Here is a 17252-nt window from a genome sequence, read left to right on the forward strand (position 1 = left end):
ATAAAAATGAAAAGAAACCTTTATTTTACATTGTTGGTGTCATTCCCATTGTCCCTTTAGGAATGCCCAGCTCCAACCTGTCCAGACCCATTCTTACTTCTCACTGACAAGTGTCCTGACCTGTCCACCTTCAGAGAAGATGTGGCTTAAAACGTGACCACATCTTGGACAGCTCTTCCCTTCTTGCCTGAATAGGCTCACAGTCTCCTGTGTTTCCTACTTAACACCTGAGTGACAAGCTGATACCGGGATGAGTGTATTTTGTTTTCTTTGGGAGCAACATCACTGCTTTCATGAAGCTATTTTAATTCAGGGTCATTTTGCTAATTTTGACTTCATCAAAATTTCCCCAATGACTTCATCAAAAATTCCCCTTTTTAAAAAATTCAGTGTTATGAACCAGTAATCCTTTCCTGTCTGACCCTCAATAGTATAACTGTCCATATCGGTTGAATTCAGTCAATGTTTGGGAAGTGAATCAGGGAATAGGTCCTTGATTACTCAGCTACCTGACCATTCTCTCCTTCTTGAGTGTATATAAGATTCAATGAACTAACCTAGAGAAAAATGAAGATCCAATCAGGATTTATCCAATGGGCACTCTATAATCAAATCAGGTATCCCTTTTTGATTGGGTTAGTAATGGGACAGAGGGATGATGGGAATAGAAAGGACTATAAAAGCCTCAAGCACTGGAGAAGAGGTGCAGAGTTTTCTGGCTTTGGAAACATCAACCAGCTGGGTTTAGAGTCTGAGGTCTGAGTGCCCTGCTAGTCATAGCAGAGCAGTAAGTTATCATCCTCAGACAAGGATGTCCTTTCCTTACTATGGTTAGCTAATGTTGAAGGGTAGTGTGTATCTGTGGATGGCAAGCAGAGTTTTCAGAAAATATCTTTTCTCTCCCAAGAACACATTTCAGGTTTTTATTTTTCCTCTCAGTGTAGTTTTGTCTGAATCTAAAACATTTTGATTTGTGATTTAACTGGTATCATTTTAAATGTCTTTACCAAGCAGATATTTTTAATGAAGCACATAAGTTTGGAATTTTATTTCTTGAAATGTAAGATACATATTTAGTTCACAAATGGCATTCATCTTAGGAATAACTGACAATGGAGGCTGTATGGATCCACATGACTCTCCTCTTCCCATAGAGTTAGAGCTCTAAGTGATGGTCAGAATATTTTCCCCAAATAAAGATAAAGTCAGCTTTCATGCACTTCAGTATGCATTTCTAGGTGGGACATGAATTAAGCAAAGCAGTAGATGGACCTGAATGGGCTAGTGGTTGCCTTTTGCCTCCTTAGTACTAGCAATCTCACTAGTTCATATTCACAGTAAAGAATGAGTTAACACGTTGTCCCCCCGACCCCTGCCTAGTGTAATATGGCTAAGTGCCTCACTTGCATCCCAGCTAGAGAAGTGACCTCGGCCCTGAGTGGATTCCTTGGAAGGGTAGGGAGACTGCCTAAGGTATGTTCCTGAATTGCCTACAATGGACCACTTGTTCCCTGGCAGTTTCAGCAGGAGTCATTTTGGAGCATTGTCAGGATGAGTATCCAGACCCCACCCAGACTCCTTGACGTGGTGGGAATGCACCTGCTGAGGGATGATGACTTGGCCTTTTCTACTCTGGAGAGTCTGCCCACAGAGCTCTTTCCACCCTTTTCCTGGAAGCCTTCCATGGAAGATGTGTTGAGATCCTGAAAGCCATGGTGCAAACCTGGCCCTTTGGCCACTTGCCTCTGGGGGCCCTGATTGACCTGCCTCATGTGGGGCCCCTACAAGCTTGAAGCACTCGATGTCCTGCTTGCCCAGAAGATCCGATCCAGACTCAGGTAACCTGGTAAACTCCTGGGAGTCCCAGGGAGACATCTGGGTTGAAGAAATATGGGTGAAAAGGGATGGATCAGAGTTCTAAGATGGCAATGATGAAGCCTTGGCTTGCTGTGGGAACTACATTTTGGAAGTATAATAGTGCCTTTAATGAAGGGTAGCCTGAAAGAATATTCCCCAACCCCTTTCAGTCATGCTTAGAGTTACTAGAAGTAGAGTATCAGTAAGGATAAGAGGGCAAAGAGGAAAGTGAGGCAGAGAGGGAAGAAGGCAAGGCAGCTGGTGACATCAGGAATGTTAAGTTACAGCACAGGTGGAGTCTGTTGTCACATTGCGAGGCTTTTTTTTTTTCTCTGTGTACCTTTTAATACATCCTAATCAATCTCCTCCCCTCCTAGGAGGTGCAAACTGTGGGTGTTAGATTTACAAAATATACTGGCCAGAGCTTCTGGAGCATGTGGTCTGGAGCCAGCAGTTATGGGTGCTCAAGCTCATGAATGGCAGAAGTGGCTGAGCCCAGATCAATGACAAAGCAGCACTTGGCTCCACAAAAAGACCCTGGACAACTTCCTCACCTACTTCCTTTGGTGGGTGGAGCAGAGAAAGTCTTCCATCCACCTGTGTTGATGATTGTTTCATTGCCAATGGACAATATCGTGAAGGTCCTGAGCACGGTGCAGCTGGACTGTATCCAGGCCACGTTTGCTCCTTTCCTGGGTGAGATAAGTAATTTGCAGAGAATCCGTTTCTTCTCCATCCACGTGTCTGCCTTTAAGAAGCAGGAGCAGGATTACCTCCCAGTGCAAATTACCTCCCAGTTCCTGAGGCTGGGCCATCTCCAGGATCTCCATCTGGAGTCTCCCTCCTTCCTTGAAGGCTGCCTGGACCAGATGCTCTGGTGAGTGTGCACCACTGACTGGGTAACATTGAACATTAGAATGTCAAAAGCATTGTCTCCTTTGTTGCTCTCTCCTAGAATGTGGTGTTCCACAACCACACAAGTCAAGGTAGGGGGTTACCCTGGTCTAGCGGCTCTTGTGAGACACCCTGCTAGAGAGATACAGATTAGTGACTGGGATGTTTGCACCCCAGAGTTGGTAATTTCCGTCTTCTTTGGAGGTGTCTATATTGAAGTGATAAAAATAGGTAACTAAAAAGGACATTGAAGTGGGGAAATTACATCAGATCAGATCAGAGCATTCCTGAAGGGAAGCTCTATGCTCCCAAGGTTAGTGCCCGCAATGAACCTGTTCTAAATTCCCTGTGTGTAGAAGGGTGTTTTGTGCTCTAGGTAAGTTAATTGGTATATGGGAGAAGCATGGTTCTGCAGATGATGTTAATCAATCTGAGAGAAAAGGATCATAAAAAGTGATAGAAAGATTGCAGATTATGCGAAAATGAGCCCTTTTAGACTGGCATCACATTTCATGGGATCTTGTGTAAGTTGTTCTTTCTGCATGCTTCCCTAGAGCCTCACCTGGCCAGAGAGGATCTGTAGCTCAAGGTTGGACTCAATGAAGCCACACCCAAAACCATTTAAAAATCTTGTCTCCCAATGCTAATATTCAGTGATGTCCACACTTGATGGAGACTCTCTCTGGATCTCCTCATGGCGTGTTCTTGTGATTCCGTGAACTTCATTCATCCTCAGAAGGAAGTGGAGTATTTTGTACTCTGCTTGATATATGAGGGGAGAGTGTGTTTCAGTTACTGTGAAGTGACTCAGTACTACAGTGAGGTTGATAGCCCTCAGACTAGAATGAGACTGGGCAAATCAGCATATTGACCCTCAATAGATGGTCAGATGAAACTTAGCCCTGTAGAAACCATTTGTCTATCACCTGTACACAATCTGGCACCCGGTTCCCAAGAACTAATTGTTTGGTTTCTCCCCAGGTACCTGAAGTTCCCCTTAGACAGCCTGTCAAGAACCAGTTGCTGACTTACAGAATCACACTTGACTTCCCTGTCACAGAGCCCAAACATCAGTCAGCCTGGATCTGAGTGGTGTCACCATGACTGACTTTAGGCCTGAACTACACCAAGTTCTGCTGCAGAAAGTCACAGCCACCCTCCAGGAGCTGGACTTAGATGTGTGTGGGATCATGGACTCCCAGCTGGAGGCCTTCCTGCCTGCCCTGAGCCGCTGCTCCCAGCTCAGGTCCGTCAGCCTGTGCGGGAACCTCCTGTCCACGGCCGGCATGGAGAAGCTGCTGCGACATACCGCTGTGCTGCCCTGTTTAAGGCAAGAGCGTTATTCTGCCCCTCAGGAGAGTTACAGACCTCGGGGTGTTCTCCTGGAAGCGAGACTTGCCCAGCTTTGGGCTCAGCTGTTGGAGATTCTGAGAGACTTGGGACATCCCAGGATCATCTGGATTAGCCCCAGCCCCTGTTCTTGCTGTGGTGAGGATGTATGCCATCACATGGAGCCCATTGTATACAGCTGTCCTGCCCCTGCCTAGGGCGTTGCCTCTATCAGAAGCTTTCTTCTGTGCACCTTGCAATGGAAATCTAGAACTTGGGGATATCATGAAGCGAACACAGACCTAGGGTTCCAGATATCTGCTCAATGTGAACGGGAAAAGGAAAGATGATAGTGGGGGTGGGGCAGGATTGGAGGGGGATTTGTAGACTCTGGGAGAGGATGGGACTTTCATGGACATGTGCTTCTAGAATCTGATATGAACCTGAGTGGATACACGTTGGAGACCCACGTGTTAAGAGTTATCCCTGGGAAGATAGTTGTGAAGAAATTGTCAGGAAATATCATATGACATCCCTTATATGTGGAATCTAAAAAGAAATGATACAAATGAGCTTACTGGCAAAACAGAAAGAGACAGACTTAGAACACAAACTCATGGTTGCTGAGGGGACGGAGTGGTTGGGGACTTTAGGAAAGTCATGCACACAGAGCTATAATTAGAGTGGATAACCAACGGGAACCTATTGTATAGCACATGGAACTCTGCTCAATGTTATTTACCAGACTGGATGGGAGGGGGATTTAGGGGAGAATAAGTGAGTGAAGTTGCTAGTCAAGTCTGACTCTTTGAAACCCCATGAACTGTAGCTCCCAGGTTCCTCCATTCATGGGATTTTCCAGGCAAGAATACTGGAGTGGGTTGCCATTTCCTTCTCCAGGGGATCTTTCCAACCCAGGGATCAAACCTTGGTCTCCTGCATTGCAGGCTGATTCTTTACTGTCTGAACCACCATGTAGGACCCCACCCCCTGCCCCCTCCCGGGGCAGCTCTTACCTCCTTTAGTACTTCTATGACTGTTCACTGGGGTCAATATACATAAAGGGGAACAAACTCAGTATACAGTGAACTATTGGAATGAGGGCTCTCACTGCTGGCACAGGCCATGACCTTGGGTATGGGTTTCCTTTATGCTTCTACCAATCAGAGCATAAGTCACAGTTGCTTGCCTTCGTGTGTGCTTCACTTCAAAGGCAAGGTCCTCATTTCTGCAAGATGTATTCCCCACTGCCAACAAGGTTGAAACTGGTTTCACCATTTCATGCCTGCCATGGGTGGATAGTATTCCTTATAGATATAATTGAGTGGTGGGCAGACTTCCAAATTTCTTTTAGTAAATGCTATAAAAGTGAAAACATTTAACATGGATTTATTATTTCCATACTGCATTCCAGAATTATATCATTTTAGGTGGATGGTCACATAAGAATTGGCTGATAATTCCCATTACAATTCCAATCCCTCTCTATCAGAAAAGGTCAAGGATAGCTTTTCTGGTTATCAGAATGTTCAAAAGTATAACAGATATGTGTTACGTATTACATGTAACTCAGAGTCAGCTCTCCCTATCCTCATTTCATCATCCTCAGATTCCACCAACTACATATGATGTAGACCAAATTCAATCAAAAAATCCTCACTGAAGTGAGTCTGAGCAGTTCAACTACATGTTGTTCAAGATTCACCTGTTATATAGACAGGTGCAGAGAGGATATGATTTACAGAGGCTTAACAGTGTCACTATCTGCTGTCTGTTGCCTAGAGAACTAGGAAAAAACTATGGTTTAATTCAGACCTTATCTTAAGTTTGAAAAGCAGTGGAAGTGATGGTCAAGGCTAAAGGCCTGAGAACAAAGGCACCACTTGTGTATGTCCTAGAGTTTCAAGATTCAGGAACCAGAAGCTCCAGTATTCATGGCCAAGGAGAGAGGGAGAGCAGTAGCCCTGGTTCCATCAGGCCCCCACAGGATAAGACGATGCCCTCCCACACTGGTGAGGGCTGATCTCTTGACTCACTCTAATTCCAAGGCTAATCTCCTCCAGGAATTCCCTTGCAGATTCCCCCAGAATGAATGATTGACCCGAGAACTGGGCATCTCATTTTACAGTGAAGTTGACACATAAATTTAATCCTCACAGTGTGTCTAAGCAAAATGCAACCAAATAATGTTTCCCTGCTAAGGATTCAGAGGCTACGATTGCTTATTCTGGGGCAGAAGGGGATATGGGGCTGGGATTATAGCCTTAGGCAGAGCTTTGATTTCCCCCTACAATGAATATAATGAGGCACACATTGTTTATGGGACTTTTAGTAAGATCCAGTGATATATTGCTTGTTGAGGGCTTGACCCTGAAGTTGTTGAGCAACAGCCCCTTATTATGTAAGAACTTAATAAGGTTTTTTTTTTTTTTTTAATCTTCTTCCTTATAGTGAACAGCATTACTCTTCATCCCTTGAACTTACCCTCTATTGCTGACAACAGTGAGGAAACCAAACCCCAGGGACTGAAACTGACCTCGCATATTTCATGCCATCACCAATGAATCAGGATTCACCCAAGTTGTTCCAGTAGCCAGTGCAGGGGGTCTGGGGGTAGGAGAGCATAGAAGAGACTGGATTCATCTTCAGTGATAAACATTCTGAGCCTCAGGTCTCCTAGGCCTCTTGCTGGTAGATCAGACCCAGAGGATAGAATTCAATTTTGTAATCAGGACAGTATACTTCAGAACTTTCGATAAGTCTTGCTATCCTAGAACTTTTCTTGTGGTCCAGGGGGTATGACTCCATGCTGCCAAAGCAGGGGGCACAGATTCAATCCCTGGTCAGGGAACTAGATCCCAAGTCCTGCAACTAAGTGTTTGTATGTCACAACTAAAAGGTCGCCATACTTCTCAGGTGGCACAGTGGCCAAGAATCCGCCTGCCAATGCAGGAGACCCAGATGTGAGTTTGATTCCTGGGTTGGTAAGAACTCTTGGAGAAGGAAATGGCAACCCATTCCAGTATTCTTACCTGGAAAATTCCATGGACAAAGGAGCCTGGTAGGCTATAGTTCATGGGGTGCAAAGAGTCGGACATGACTGAGCACACACGCACACATACACAGGGTCACAAGATCCCAAGAGGGCAACGAAGACCAGGCACAGCCAAATAATTAAATAAATACGTTAAAAAAAAATTTACTGTCCTGTAAATGCCATTTGTGTATAAATCCTTGCACAGAGATTTATATACACAATTTCTCTAAAGGTTATTGAGGTAATGTAGTATTTTTAAGAATGCATGTAGGTAATTTAAAAACGTTTTACTGCTTTGAAGCCACAAAAAGACAAATGAGATTTTAAAACTGATTTTGACTGTAAATGAACAAGATTTGCTTCTTAAAAAAAATATGTATGCCAATAAAATTTTGAGCCAGAAGTCTTCCAAGTATATTTTTAAAACATATTATTATATTTTAGAGCACTTTTAGGTTTACAATAATATTGAATAGAATGTACAGAAAGTTTTGTGAAATGAAAAGATCTCCTGCCATTTCAAGAAAGAAATGTTGCAGTCACCAATGATTTCTGGCCCAAATGTGAATGAGGGCTCCCAAACCTCCAATCCAGCAGATGTCGCCACTCCCCAGGGTGATTGCTGAGGAGCTGGCGGAATGCAAGAAGCAGCCATCTGCCCTATCTGCCACCCCTTAAGGTGAAGGAACTCTGGGAACTGGTGATGGACAGGGAGGCCTGGCGTGCTGCGATTCATGGGGTCGCAAAAAGTCGGACACTACTGAGCGACTGAAATGAACTGAACTGAACTGAAGGTGAAGCAGGAAACAGGACTCGGCCCCAGAAAGCTTAGGTGCTTATGGTGAGCCCAGAGGCTTCCATCTTCCCATACATACAATGCTAAATTCCTTAACTTTGAAGAGGAAAATTTAAAACTTAACATCCTGCTAGAAATAACCTCATGCCTATTCTGCTTCTGTAACTCAGCTTGCTCCTTGCAAAGTCACTTAAGTTACGTAGTTTCTGGCCCGCCCAACCACCCCGTGGGGAATAGAAATTTACAACAACGCTAGGAGCTGAAATTTACCTCACTCCCCTTTGTCCTACTTTTGCAATTACCCACCCCCTACAATCCTGCGTAACCCTTGTTTTTGTAAAGGTCAGCCACCGCCCCCCCACCCCACCCCCATTCCCCCCCGCTGTGTCCTAACGGCCGTTCCTGCTTGTGGGAAACCCCTAGTTTAGCCTATTAACAGTCAGCACTGCTCACTAAAGTCTGAAGTCACGCACTGCCAATAAAAACATTGTAACCTCTTTGTTCAGGGCTCAGAGCTGGAAGTGTTAACTCCTTTGGGCCCTCCAGCGTAATAAACCCGAGTTCTCAGCTCTCTGGGTATGGTGCTTGAGTTCTGGAAGGTCCTACTTCTGCAACAACTTGATACCTGATTTTTGTTTTTTTAACCTCACAATAATCTTTAATGTTCAGACTGCGTGCTCTCTCTTACAAACTTGTATATAGCCTCCCCACCCCGACCCCACCCATGCCCCACCCTCCCCCAAGAGTTTCTCAGAGCTACTGAAAAGATGTTTGTTTGTGTAAAGATCAGGCACCCCCCACACCCCTTCTGTGTCCCAAAGGCTGTTCCTGGCTCGTGGGAAACCCCTGCTGCTGCTGCTGCTGCTGCTAAAGTCTCTTCAGTTGTGTCCGACTCTGTACGACCCCATAGACGGCAGCCCACCAGGCTCCTCCATCCCTGGGATTCTCTAGGCAAGAATATTGGAGTGGGTTGCCATTTCCTTCAGTGTATGAAAGTGAACTCAGTCGTGTCTGACTCTCAGGGACCTCATGGACTGCAGCCTACCAGGCTCCTCTGTCCATGGGATTTTCCGGGCAAGAGTACTGGAGTGGGGTGCCAGTGGGAAACCCCTAATTTAGCCTATTAACCGTCAGCACTGCCCACTAAGAGTAGGACAGGACTGAACGACTTCACTTTCACATTCATGCATTGGAGAAGGAAACGGCAACCCACTCCAGTGTTCTTGCCTGGAGAATCCCAGGGACGGGGAAGCCTGGTGGGCTGCTGTCTATGGGGTCGCTCAGAGTTGGACACAACTGAAGCGACTTAGCAGCAGCAGCAGCAGCAGCAACTGCCCACTGAAGTCTGATGCCATGCACTGCCTATAAAAACTTTGTAACCCCTTTGATCAGGGCTCAAAGCTGTGTTAACTCTTCTGGAGAACCTATGTTCTCCAGCTCTCTGGGTGTGGTGCTTGGGTTCTGGAAAGTGAAGTCGCTCAGTCGTGTCCGACTCTTTGTGACCCCATGAACTGTAGCCTATCAGGCTCCTCCATCCATGGGATTTTCCCGGCAAGAGTGCTGGAGTGGATTGCCATTTCCTTCTCCAGGGGATCTTCCTGACCCAGGAATCGAACCCGGGTCTCCCGCATTGCAGACAGACACTTTACCGTCTGAGCCAATTTTACCCAGGCTTCTTATTTTACCCATGGACTGTAGCCCTCCAGGTTCCTTTGTCCTTTTAATTCTTTAGGCAAGAATACTGGAGTGGGTTGCCATTTCCTTCTCTGGGGTATCTTCCTAACCCAGGGATCAAACCCAGTTCTCCCTCATCGCAGGCGGATTCTTTACCGTCTGAGCCACCATGGAAGCCCAGGGTTGGGTCTTAAGTATTCCTGCCACTAATGTTTTAGTTTACAGTTTCCATCTAATTCCTAGAACTCAGGTGAGTGGGAACAGGATGCTGTGGGTTGGGAAAAGGTCTTGGAAGAGCATGTCATATGACAAAAAAAAAAATGCACAACCTTAGACATGAGAAATATGTTTTATTTGGTTACTTTACAGAAGATTAGAACTTCAGAAATTTAAGAGGGAGCCTGAGTACCTAAGATCATTTGCTGGAAAAAACATTCAGAAACCATCAAAAGATTACTGCCTATGATTAAAATAATACATCTCAAATTAATGATTTTCACACATTTTAAAATTATTTTTTCATTTTTCTACCTTTATTTTCTTACTTATTTTGTCTGTACTGATACTGTACTTACTTATTTTTTCTTCCTGGCCAAGCACAGCCTTTCTCTTGTTCTGGCAAGCAGGTGCTTCTCTCTAGTTGGAGTGCATTGGCTTCTTATTTTGATCGCTTCTCTCAGTGCAGAACATGGGCTCCAGGGCATGTGGGCTTCAGTAGTCAGGGCTCCCAGGCTCTAGCTGAGTGCTCAGTAGCTGTGGGACATGTGTTTAGTTCCTCCACAGCATGTGGGATCTTTCCAGACCAGGGATTCAACCTATATCCCTTGCACTGGCAGGTGGATTCTTAGCCACTGGACCACTGGGGAAGCTCCTTTTCATGCTTTTTTATGTATGGAAAGAGGCAAGAGTCTGGGCTTATTGAAGTCATCCATATGATATGCATCTTAACCTCCACAGGACACCATCTGCTTTTCTCCTCCTTGAATTTCCCTCAGAGGATACTTCTGGGGGGAGGGTGGCTGCAGTGGATAATGGCCTTTTGGCTGCAACAGCCTTTGTTTACTGAAATGGCAACTGAAATATTTGTCCACAAGGAAAAGCTTAGGAGAAGACCACAAGTGAAACAGGGAGAATGTCTATTGAGTCCCCTCTAGATGAAGTTGTTCACTGGGTTACAGAAGTGAAGCAGGGAAAACATTCTTTGTTTGATCACAATTTTTTCAGGCTCATGGACCTTCTTCTAGAATTATCTGAGAGCTTCCTTGTAAAAATCAGTTTGAACAAGAATTCTCAGTTCAGCAAGAAATCCCAGTCTTGATATCTGATCACTCTAAGAAGCTGATCAAAATTCCTCACTGCCCACTATTAATATCTGGTCCAGATGGGCTGACCTCAGCAAAACATCTATTAGGTTGGTTCAGCCAATATCCTTTGCAGACCTGATGTCTCCTCTTAGGAATTTACCAGCCAGGAAATACACTGCTTCTTAAGGGTGAGTCCCTACCACCTGTATCTGTTGAATTTTGATGACACGAAGTCCTAGGGTATCCCTGTCTCTATTGTCATTGTCCTAAGTAATATTTGATGTCATCTCTTACACCTGTGTCTGTCTCTGATTTTCCTTGGACAAAACACCCTCAGCTGATTACTGCTCAGGCAAGAAGTGTTCTTCAATGTATCTCCCAGATTCTGAAAAATCCAAGAATGACTCACCTAGAGTCTGGCCACTTTTGTAGCTTCCATATTGGCCCTCGAGTTTTTATTTTTTTCTTTCTTTCTTTCAGAAAATTAGTTTCAACTTGCCACTTTAGAACAATATTCTTTTTGATCTCATGGTAACTGTGATCCCATAGGAACATCCCCAGCTTAGATTCTGAAGTTTTCACACTTTCACTAACGTCAGGTAAAGTCTCCCAATCAGCCCTTTCCAACATTTAAGTTGCCTGACAATTGGAGGGGTATTTCTCATCCCTTCAGCTCATTTTTCACTACTCGGAAATGGGCAGATTCCTTTACTTGGCAAAGACCTTGGTTCACCAGCCTAAGAATGGGAGAAATAGTAGTGATATTTACATTTTATTAGAGAATAAAAAGTGCCTATACCATTGCTCACCCAGTTTGTCTTCAAAAAACAGAGATGTTTATTATTAACATTATTGCCAGTATAACCCTATTGAAGGTCATTAATGAAAGGGGTTGATGACCTAGGATTTAAAATGTCTATCGAATAAAATCAAGTTTAAGGCTACTTCATGTAAAGGCCACTTATACGCATGGGAGGAATGTGGTGAAAGAGATCGTCTGCAAAGTGACCAAGTAAGAGGCCCTTTCAAAGAGTCTTCTCCTTTGTTACTAGTGGTATAAAAGAATTGTATGGGCATCAAGTAAGAGGGGTTGGAGAAAGGCATAGAAATTTCTTGAAGATAAGACAGGGTCTTCCTTTATGTGTCATCCTAAACTTCAAAAAGAACTTCTTTGTGATGCAGCCCAAATTGGAAGTAATCCCTGAAAGTGGTAGAATATTAAATAGCAAATAGAGCTGAATTTAGTGTAGGAAAGGTGTTGGTATTTATGAAGAGAAAATAGAAATTTATTCCTATGCCTAATGGCATCACATTGTTCAGAATCTGTGTCGAACTCAGCTAAGACGTAGGAAACAGTTATTATCTAAATACAATTGGTAAGGGGCCAATAGGATTATGGTTTGGCTTCCAAGACCCCTTGAAAATGGCTGGGACTATTTCTAGAAAGTGTTCTTAGTGAGAAAAAAATCTTAAAGAAAACCTCTCCTGGTAGCACCTTCCCTAGGATGACAGGGTTATTTGAGACTGACCCACATTTTTTTCTTCCCTGACTTCAAGTTCCCAAAGAGCTCACAGGGCCCAACTTTGGTGCTTCTAAGTGTTGGAAATGTCTGGTCCCATGACTCACACCTCACCTTTTTTCACATTCTTAGACTTAGTCTTTTCATGCTGTGTGCTGTGCTGATCTCAAATTTCTGGGAAGAAACACCATCTAGGGAAACACTGTCTGTGCTGAGACATTCTGTTTTGTTTTCTAAATGTCACCCAGAAAATGTCTTTAATCTCCCCCCTTCATTAAAAAAAAAAACAAACCACATTTGTTTTATACTGTTGCAATCATTCACATGGTCCCTTTTGGAATGCCCAGCTCCAAACTGTCCTGAGCCACTCTTCCTTCTTTACAGAGATTTTGACCTGTCCACCTTAAGAGAAGGCTTGGCTTAAGACTGGAAGACCAACCAAGCCCCAGAAGCTCTTTCCTTGCTGCCTGAAGAATATCACAGTCTCCTGTGTTTCCTACATAATACCAAGTGACAAGTCGATACAGGGAACCCTGTATTTTGTTTCGTTTGGGACATCCCACTGCTTACATGAGGCTGTTTTCATTCAGGAACATTTGATAATTTTGATGTGGCCAAAGTCCCCCCAACAATGAAACTTTCAACTTTGGAATTTTTCTGTCCAGTGTCAAAACCCAATAACTTCTTTTTTTGATCATATTCAAGAATATAACTATGAATATTGATAGAATTCAAACGATATTTGTGTAGTGAATCAATGAGTCCTTAATTCCCCTGCCATCTTTCTGCTTCCTGCATGTATATCGGATTCAATTAACCAGGGAAAAAATGAAGATTCAGTCAGAATCAATTCAATGGTCACTCTACAATCTAATCAAGTATCCCTTTATGATTGAATTAGTAGTGGGATAGAGGGGTGATGGGAATAAGAAAGCCTATAAAAATCTCAAGAACTGGAAAAGAAGTGCAGAATTTTCTGGCTCTGGAGATACTGCTAGGTTTTCACAGGGTCTGAGGTCTGAGCAGCCCACCAGCCACATCAGAGGAGTAAGTTTCCAACCTCATATAAGGACACCCCCCTCCTTTTCTTTTTTTTAAACCACGGTTAGCTAATTTTGAAGAGTGGCATGTATCTCTGGATGGCAGGGAGTTTTTAAAAAATTACTTCTTTCAGATGACCACGGTTTCAGGTATTGTTTTGCCTCTCAGTGTAGTTTTGCCTGAATCCCAAACATTTTGATTTGTGCTTTGCCTGATATCACTTTTAAATGTCCTGACTAATTAGATACTTTAAATGAAAACCATCTGTTTGTGTTTTATTTATTAAAATTTAAAATGATTCTTGTACATAAATATAATTCAAGTTAGGTCAATAACTTTAACGGCGATAACTGAAGATAGAGGCTGTGTTGATCCACATGAACCTCCTCTTCCCATAGATTCAGGGCTGTAAGTCATGGAGCCCTATAAAAATGTTTTTTAAAAAACAATAAAAATAAATATAAATAAAATATAAAAATTGGAGTGAGCTTTCAGGGTCTTCCGTACTCACTTCCAGATTAAGCAAAGCAAATTTCCAAATTAAGCAAAGCAGTGGATGGACCTGAATGGGCTAGTTGTTGCCTTTTTCCTCATCTGTACTTGTGAGATGCTTGTTCCAAATCCAGTAGGGAAAGAGGTATCACTTTGTGCCTCCTGAGCCCACAGTGTAATAGGGGCTAAGTGCTTCACTTCCACCTTTGCAAGAGCAGTGACCTTGGCCCTGGGTGGATTCCTTGGAAGGGTAGGGACATAGCCTAAGGTGTGCTCATTCTTGGCTGGAAATGGTTGCCCTGTTCCCTGGCAGGTTCCACACGATTCCTTTTGGAACAGAGTCAGGATGAGTATGTGGAGTGTTAGGGAAATAAAATAGAAGTAGTCTTGTTCAGGCTTCAGAGGCAAAAGAGCAGAGTAGGCCTCTGACTTTGCTTCTAACCTGCCTGGGCACTGCCCTAACTGGGAGTGACTGCCTGCTGTGATTGCAAGACTTGCAGCACTATAAATCATCGAAAAATCAAGAGAGTTCCAGAAAAACATCTACTTCTGCTTTATTGACTATGCCAAAGTCTTTGACTGTGTGGATCACAACAAACTGTGGAAAATTCTTCAAGAGATGGGAATACCAGACCACCTTACCTGCCTCCTGAGAAATCTGTATGCAGGTCAAGAAGCAACAGTTAGAACTGGACATGGAACAGCAGACTGGTTCCAAATCAGGAAAGGAGTACATCAAGGTTGTATATTGTCACCCTGCTCGTTTAACTTATATGCAGACTATACCATGTGAAATGCCAGGCTGGATAAAGCACAAGCTGGAATCAAGATTGCTGGGAGAAATATCAATAACCTCAGATATGCAGATGACACCACCCTTATGGCAGAAAGTGAAGAGCTAAAGAGCCTCTTGATGAAACTGAAAGAGGAGAGTGAAAAAGTTGGCTTAAAGCTCAACATTCAAATAACTAAGATCATGGCATCTGGTCCCATCACTCCATGACAAATAGATGGAGAAACAGTGGAAACAGTGAGAGACTTTTTTGGGGGGGCTCCAAGATCACTGCAAATGGTGACTGCAGCCATGAAATTAAAAGACGCTTGCTCCTTGAAAGAAAAGCTCTGACCAACCTAGACAGCGCATTAAAAAGCAGAGACATTACTTTGCCAACAAAGGCCCATGTGGTCAAAGCTATGGTTTTTCCTAGTCATGTATAGATGTGAGAGTTGGACTATAGAAAGAAAGCTGAGCACTGAAGAATTTATCCTTTTGAGCTGTGGAGAAGACTCTTCAGAGTCCCTTGGACTGCAAGGAGATCCACCCAGTCAATCCTAAAGGAAATCAGTCCTGAATATTCATTGGAAGGTCTGATGCTGAAGCTGAATCTCCAATACTTTTACCACCTGATGCAAACAACTGATTCATTGAAAAAGACCCTGATCCTGGGAAAGATTGAAGGCAGGAAGAAAAGGCAATGACAGAGAATGAGATGGTTGGATGGCATCACCGACTCAATGGACATGAGTTTGAGCAAGCTTCAAGAGTTGGTGATGGACAGGGGAGACTGGCATGCGGCAATCCATGGGGTCACAAAGAGTCAGACACGACTGAGTGACTGAACTGAACTGGAGGGGGCCTGGCCAACCAAGCCCCAGGCTTAACAACATTCCAAGTTTTACAAGACAAAACAAACAGCATTAACAGGAAACCAGACTTACAGTTTGATGATGACTCTGTCCTGGGATTGTAATTGAACTGCAGTTTTGATGTCTCACCCGTGGAGCTAATGCTCTGCCTGTGACCTTTTCCCAACTGGGACTCTAGATGTGCTGTGACAGGGGGCTTCCCAGCGCTGATTAAGTCTGGATGTTGGTCAAAACCCAATTTGGTAATGAATCCTCTGCTGTTTCTATTTCTCTTTTCTTTTAATGTTAGTATATTGAAAGTAAGCTAGATAATTTTCTAATAAATATTTGTATTATCTATTTGTATATAATGAGTGGTTTATTGTGTTAACAAATTGTTTGAATATGAGATGAGAGTGAAAAGTTTTGGCAACACACAGAGCCCATCCAGACTCCTGGACCTGGCAGGAACAAGCCTGCTGAGGGGTGAGGCCTCAGCCATTTCCGCTTTGGAGTTTCTACCCACAGAGCTCTTCTCACCTCTCTTCAGGAAAGCCTTTGATAGGAGATGCATTGAGACCCTGAAGGTCATGGTGCAAGCCTGGTCCTTTGTATACCTGCCTCTAGGGAACCTGATGGACATGCCACATGTGGGGCTTCTACAGACAGTACTGGAAGCACTTGATGACCTGCTTGCCCAGAAGGTTCGCTCCAGGTGAGTCTTCTGTGAGTAATCTGGTAGAATCCTGGGTGTCCCAGAGGAGACAGCAGGGGTGAGGGAATGTGGATCGGAAGGGATGGACCACCGGAATCTGAGGATGGCAGTGAAGAAGACTAGAGGCCTTGGATCACTAACAGAAATACCTTCTGGGAGCCGAAAGAACATTCCTTACCTTTTCCCAGTCCTGCTTAGAGTTACTAGAAGTGGAGAATAGGAGAGGAGAAGAGGGGAAAGGGAGATGGAGGAAAGGGAGTCAGAGAGGGAAGAGGACAAGGCAGCCTGTGAAGTCAGGAATCTGAAGTTACAGCAGAGGAGGGCAGCGTGTAGCTAGATTCTATGCTGTAGCTTCTTTCTGGGTGGATTTTAATGCATCCCCACCAACCTTCTTTTTCCCTAATAGGAGGTACAAACTATGGGTGCTAGATCTGTGGGACTTTGGCCCTAGCTTCTGGAGCATGTGGGCTGGAGCCAGCACGCCCAGGTGCACCAGTCAGGAAGAGCACAAGTGGCTGAGTCCTAGTCGATGGCAAGGCAGCATGTGGCTCCACTGAGGATTTTCATAGAGCTTTCCCTGAAAAAAAGGACCCTGAACAACTTCCTCACCTACCTTCTCAGGTGGGTGGAGCAGAGAAAAGCTTCCATACACTTGTGCTGTAAGAAGCTGAAGATCTTTGCAGAGCCATGGAAAATATCACTAAGGTCCTGAATATGATGCAGCTGGACTGTATTCAGGAGGTGAATATGAATTGCAGCTGGCATCTGTCCACCCTGGCCGTGTTTGCCCCTTTCCTGGGCCAGGTGAGTACTTTACAGAGGTTCCATCTCTTCCGCATCCACATGTCTGTCTGTGAGAAGAGGGAGCAGTATTATTTTGTCCAAATCACCTCTCAGTTCCTGAGGCTGGGCCACGTCCAGGATCTCCATCTGGAGTCTCCCTCCTTCCTTGAAGTCTGCCTGGACC

The 17252-nt window shown here is 44.2% G+C and overlaps 1 pseudogene; it reads left to right on the forward strand.

Annotated features, from left to right (window-relative positions):
• The first annotated feature begins 1551 nt into the window (after positions 1 to 1551).
• On the forward strand, positions 1552 to 16842 carry LOC120879808 (annotated as a pseudogene).
• Positions 16843 to 17252: the final 410 nt, after the last annotated feature.

This window comes from Oryx dammah, unplaced genomic scaffold, assembly GCF_014754425.2.
Source record: "Oryx dammah isolate SB20612 unplaced genomic scaffold, SCBI_Odam_1.1 HiC_scaffold_21, whole genome shotgun sequence".
Classification (NCBI taxonomy): Eukaryota; Metazoa; Chordata; class Mammalia; order Artiodactyla; family Bovidae; genus Oryx; species Oryx dammah.